The sequence below is a fragment of the Ictidomys tridecemlineatus genome, chromosome 11, assembly GCF_052094955.1.
Source record: "Ictidomys tridecemlineatus isolate mIctTri1 chromosome 11, mIctTri1.hap1, whole genome shotgun sequence".
Taxonomy (NCBI): Eukaryota; Metazoa; Chordata; class Mammalia; order Rodentia; family Sciuridae; genus Ictidomys; species Ictidomys tridecemlineatus.
This window is the reverse complement of record NC_135487.1, coordinates 99,066,805-99,073,348: the sequence shown is the minus strand read 5'-3', so window position 1 is coordinate 99,073,348 and position 6,544 is coordinate 99,066,805. Positions and strand designations below refer to the sequence as shown.

The following is a 6,544-nucleotide window of genomic DNA, read 5'->3' as shown; positions in this document are numbered from 1 at the left end:
GAGGCATCATAAAATAGAGAAACATCTAATATTATTTTAAAAAGTAGAATTTAATGTTGAGAATATATTTATATTCAGAAAGTGATTCACAGATTTTATGCAATTTCTATCAAACCTCTGATGGTGTTCATGGAACTGGAAAAAATTACCCTGAAATTCTTATCATTGAAAAAAAGACCAAAAATTGAAAATGAAAACTTGAAACATAAGAGCAATGCAGAATGCACTACAGTACACAATTTCAAAGCATAACACAGAGGAATAGATAGGAAAACACATCACCCTGGCATTAAAACAATCAGGACTGACTGAAGACACAGAGACAAATCCACAAATCTGCAGTCAGCTGATTCCTGGACAGAAATGCCAACAACAAATGCATGGGAAAAGAAAGCTTTTTTTTTTTTTTAAAGTCCAAGCAATAAAAGAAATGATAAAGAGAGTAAAGAGAAAAATCTATAGAAGAGGATAAAATCTGTCTACAACTCATCTTAGAGGGCATTAATAAGAATATTCACACAATACAAAACATGTAATGCTATAAATACAATTAAGTCAATTAATAAGGACTAAACAAACATTTTTCAATAGAAGAAACACAAAAGATCAAATAAGTAAGAAAAAAATTATCTAAGTATCTACTAATCAAGGATATGCAAGTCAAAACTACACAGAGACTTTCCTCTGAATTCAGTCAGAATGTTAAACACCAAGAATATAGACAATAAATGTTGGTGAGAATGTGGGAAAAAAGGTACATTCATACATGTTGGTGGGACGACAAGTTAGTGCAAACCCTCTGGGAGGGAGAATGGAGATTTCTCAAAAAACTGTGATTGAAACCACCATGTGGACATATACTCATCAGTTATATGTCCAAAGTGGAAAAATCAGCAGACCAATAGGGATACAAATACATCAATGTCTATAGCAAAACAACACGCAGTAGCCAAGACATACTGAATGGAATATAAATGTGGTATATATACATAGAAAAGTTTTACTCAGTCTTTTCCAATGAGATTTAGCCATGAGCCAATAAATCGATGGAATTGGGAATGTCACACAAAATGCAATAAGTCAAATGAGAAAATCAAGCTAAGAAAAGTTTTCTCTCATAGGCAAAAGCTAAAGCAACCTAAGAAAAACAATAGTGGAATGGATATCACAAAGTTAAGGAAAAATTAGTGAAGTAGAAAATGATTGATGGGGAAGTAGAAGGGTTAGATTCGTGGAGGGAATAGGCAATGAATGTGACATAATTACTCGATGTGCATGTGGAAGTATATAATGGTGACCTCCACCTTTATGTATCTCAATAAGCACTGATAAAAAAATTTAAAAATAAAGGAGTGGAAGGGTGTCCAGTAGAGGAGAGGAAGGTTAGGGAGGAGAGAAAGGAAAGGGAGGAACTCGGGTCTGAAATGGTGCCAACAAAATGCATGTATGATTATATCACAATGAACTCAACTTATGTTCAACCATAAGGCACTTTATAGAAAAATACATGGTATTGGTTAAAATGGATATCCATATGTTGAAGAATGGATATAGATCTCTATATCTCCCCATGAAAAAGACAACACAAAATGGATACAAAACATAGATTGAGTAATAGGAATGCTGCTAATGCTTCTAGGTAATCCAGGGAAACATCTCATCATATACCACAGACTAAGGCTTTATGAACATAAATATTAGAGCAGAGGAAATAATAGCACAAAGACACAAACAGAAGAGCATCAAAGTAAAATTTTCATAAGACCAAAGGGACCCACCAATATAGTGAGGAGAAAGTTTATAGCATAGAGGGCAATCCTTACTGGCTAATCTTTGATAAAGGATTGGTATATTAAATACATAAACAAGTAAGAAATTCAGCACTCGAAATGCAAACAACCCATTTAATCAATGCAACATAAACAGAGAGGTCACCAAGGAAAATGTATAATTGCTCAGCTTCTATATGAAGTGCTATTCACTGTCTTTAGCCATCAGGGACATGCAAATCAAAATTCAATGCAGAGTCTATCTTACCCCATTCATAAAGGCAATATTCAAGAATTCAAGAAATAAACACCAATGATGATTGGGGAATAGGAATTCATCAACGTTATTGGTGAGGATGCATATTATGACACCCACTATGGGAATTACGAGGTTACTCCTAAAACTAAAAAGACAAATATCAATTGGCTCAGCAGTAACATGCCCCACTATTTACAAAAAAACAATAGTCAGTGTACACACAATGGACTAGTTTTCAGGCCTAAGAATCGTGTCATGTAGCAGAAAAATTGATGGAACTGGACAGCACCCTATTGCATCAAATAAGCCAGACACAGAAAGGAACATGTCATTAGTGGAAAGGTTCATCACCAAATATGAGAGAAGACAATTAGTGAAAAGGGAGAAGAGAGAAAACTGAAGGAGGAGGAGATGTTAAGGCTATATTTTGGGAGTGATATGCTTCACACTAACTTATACACATATGAAAATATGCCACAGTGAAACCCTCTATTCTGTATAACAAAGGTGCACAGTTTCCAAAACTATAACTATCTTAATCATTTTCATTAGTACTAAGATGAAATAATTATTTGAACTCTTACTAAGAAGGGAAGTTATGAAATTTATTAAGTATCTAAAATGTGTAGGCATATATTTGAATGTGTTATATTTCACAATCATAAAATGATCCTGGTGAAGTTATCTCACACCCTGTTCCCAATCCCTCCAGAATATGAGGAGATGAATGGTAGACAAGTGTTCTCTCTGGAGAGAACGTAATCCTCTCCTAGACCTTTATGGTGCTGGCCCCTTACCTTCCTTGATGGGTCCACTTAAATGTCACACATGGGGCGGCCGGCGCGGGTGACACAGGGGCCCGCGGGCCGCACAGGCCGCCGCCACCCCGCGGTCCCGGCCTCGCGCAGTCCCTCCGGCCTTTTTGCGGAAGCGGGGGCGCAAGTCCGGAGGTGGGCCTGTCGTGGGGGCGCCGCGAGGCCCGCGGCGACCTGCGGGGCGGCAGGGCCTGCGGCCTCTCCGGAGTTGGTCTGCAGATGTCGCGGGATCCCGAGGCCCGCCGCTGGGCGTTCAGCCTCCCCCTGCCGGGGCGCCCCCAGCTCTTGTCCACGGGCCCCTCCGCAGTGCTCGCGAGAGCGGCAGGGCGGCGTCCGCAGATCCGGGCCGGTCGGAGGCTGGGCTGCCCCTGGCGGGTGTGCGCCGCCGGCCGGCCCGGTGCCGAGGACGCTCCGCGGGGACCTAGGCATTGCTGTCTGCAACGTGCCTGCAGCATCTGTGGAGGAGACCACGGACTCCACCATGTGCCACATCTTGAACCTGTACCGTCGGACCACTTGGCTGCACCAGGCACTGCGGGAAGGCACGCGGGTCCAGAGTGTTGAGCAGATCCGCGAAGTGGCCTCAGGAGCCGCTAGGATCCGCGGGGAGACCTTGGGCATCATTGGACTAGGTCGTGTGGGGCAGGCAGTGGCGCTACGGGCCAAGGCCTTCGGCTTCAGCGTGCTCTTCTATGACCGGTACCTGTCGGATGGCATGGAACGGGCCCAGGGGCTGCAGCGAGTGACCACCCTGAAGGACCTGCTCTTCCACAGCGACTGTGTGACGCTGCACTGCGGCCTCAAGGAGCACAACCATCACCTCATCAACGACTTCACCGTTAAGCAGATGAGACAAGGGGCCTTTCTGGAGAACACAGCTCGTGGCGAGCTGGTGGATGAGAAGGCGCTGGCCCAGGCCCTGAAGGAAGGACGCATCCGTGGCGCGGCACTGGACGTGCACGAGTCAGAGCCCTTCAGTTTCAGCCAGGGGCCCTTGAAGGATGCGCCCAACCTCATCTGCACCCCCCATGCTGCGTGGTACAGCAAGCAGGCGTCCATCGAGATGCGGGAGGAGGCAGCCCGGGAGATCCGGTGAGGCATCACAGGCCGGATCCCTGATAGCCTGAAAAACTGCGTCAACAAGGACCACCTGACGGCTGCCACCCACTGGGCCAGCATGGACCCTGCCGTGGTGCACCCTGAGCTCAACGGGGCTGCCTACAGCAGGTACCTGCCAGGCGTGGTGGGCGTGGCCCCCACTGGCATCCCGGCTGTAGTGGAAGGCATCGTACCCAGAGCCACGTCCCTGTCCCAGGGCCTGCCCCCTGTGGCCCACCCACCCCATGCCCCTTCTCCTGGCCAAACTGTCAAGCCTGAGGCGGATAGAGACCACACGAGTGATCAGTTGTAGCCCGCGGGGAGCTCTCCAGCCTCGGCGCCTGGGGAGAACACCGTGTACCCCAGCCCGGAATGTGCAGAGAGGCGCCTGCGCCCCGCGCCCCAGAGACTGGCCCAGGCGTGTGCAGGGCGCGAGGCAGCGCAGCCTCTGTGTCGACTGTAGTTGTCCCGTCCTGTGGGCTGGCTCACTGTCCTGTGTCCTTTGCGTTCCTCGTTGAGCAAAAGAAGTTAGTAGTCAATTCTCTCATGGATGTTCTTGTCTGTGTGCAGTCTTTAGGACATGACGGGGGATTCGTTTGCTTAGCTGTCAACAAAAGCCAGCCGCGGGACCTGCGGCCATGGTCTGAGCTCCCTCTGCTGGACGCCGCTGCGGCCCCTTCTCAGGACTTGGGTCCTTCCGGCTTCCTTCAGGCCGCACAGTGCACTGTTTTTTCTACCTGCTTGTCTTATTTTTAGAATAATTTAGAAAAACAACAAAGGCTGTTTTCCTGATTTTGGCATGAACCCCCTTGTTCCAAATGGAGACGGCATCTCAAGCAGCTCAGAGGAGGGGGCGCCTTGAGCTCCCTGTGCTGACTGTCCTGGGGGCTGAGGTCGCAAGTCCCGCCTGCGCCCGTGCTGTCCTGCTGATGTGGTAGGCTAGCAATATTTTGGTTAAAATCATGTTTGTGACTGTAACCATTTGTATGAATTATTTTAAAGAAATAAAAGTCCCAGAAAGAAAAAAAAATGTCACATGGAAAAACCTTCACTGATTCCAGAATTCCACTCACCCACTTTTCCATGTTGGAACTATTTGAGTACTCCATAAATTTTAAATATGTGAGATTTATATGTCTTTCAATTATTAGTTAAAATGAATTTCAAGTGTTTCAGAAGACCCTTGTCTACAGTTACTGCTATCCTTAACTTCACTAATTCTGTTGTTTGCAGTACATCCTTTGTGTTCACTTTCTTATTCAATCTACATAGTTATATTACTCTTCATTAAAGGCTACTTCCTATTTTTCTGCCTTCTAACATTCAAATTCACCTTTCAGCTATTTATTTGGTTTCTTTCTACTTCTTTCCCTCCACAACAGCATACATGACAATCTTTTCTTCTACAAACATCTACAAATCTCAATCCTGCACATAATTCTTTCTTGGTGCTATACACATTTGCTATTGTGAACTACTAGGGGCCTTATATTTCTTTTTAGGATCAGTATCACCATTATAAGGATATGGAGGATGATATGTTAAAAAGGGGTAGTGGGAAAAATTTATTACAAGGAGCCTTACCTTCATGTCAGGTGACGAAGGAGGAGTATCATGCAAGCTCTTAACTTTGATTCTTCTGACAGGAGCAGTCCAAAATATACATTCTGCTCCTTTACCAGAATCATTGTTGTCACATGAGGCTTGATTTTCTTCCTTGACCTGGTCACATTTTGCTTTCATGAAAAAAAAGTAAAATACACATGAAACTCTGTAATTTCAAGTCAATAAACAGTACAGGAATGGAAAGTCACCAAAAAGATTACCATCATCTTCTCCTTTTCCTTCACAGTCAGTCTAGAAAGGGAAAAACATAATAAATCTAAGGAGCAAGCATTACAAACAGGTTCTTCTCAGAAACAAACAGATCATTTTATAAAATAAACCACATCCAAGGCCACAAAGCATCTCTAAGTCATTCAAAAAATTAGAAAATTACCTTGCATTCCATCAGATCATCATGGAATGAAATTAGAAAGCAACAACATAATAATATATAAAAGCTTCTCTAATAACTATAAGCTAAATAGTATGCTACTGAATGACTGAAGGATAGCAGAGGATGTCATGTATAAAATATAAGGATATATAAAATAAATGAGAATAGTCACACAACATATCCAAAACACTGACACTACGAAGGTGATTCTATGAGGAGAACTCAGAGCACTGATTTCATTCATTAAAAGAATAAAAATTCTCCAAATAAATAACCTAAGATTACATCCCATAGCCCTAGAAAAAAGAAGAGCAAATTAACACTAAATGTAGCACAAGATGAAAAATAATTAAAATCAGGGTCAAGTCAATGAAATGGAAACAAAAAAAGTTTCTAATATAACAATGATACAAAAAGTTGTTCCTTTAAAAAAATAGATAAAATTGATAAACCTTAAGCCATACTAATCAGAGAAAGAAGGAAAAAATTCAATTTTCTAAAATTTATGATGTATACGGAAATATCACCACAGACAACATTGGATTGTAATACAGAGGCTAATCAGAAAATATTTTGAAAACTTATACTCCGATCACATAGAAAA

General features: G+C 43.2%; 1 pseudogene; it reads left to right on the top strand.

Annotated features, from left to right (window-relative positions):
* The first annotated feature begins 3,219 nt into the window (after window positions 1-3,219).
* LOC144368623 (C-terminal-binding protein 1 pseudogene) lies at window positions 3,220-4,971 on the top strand (annotated as a pseudogene).
* Window positions 4,972-6,544: the final 1,573 nt, after the last annotated feature.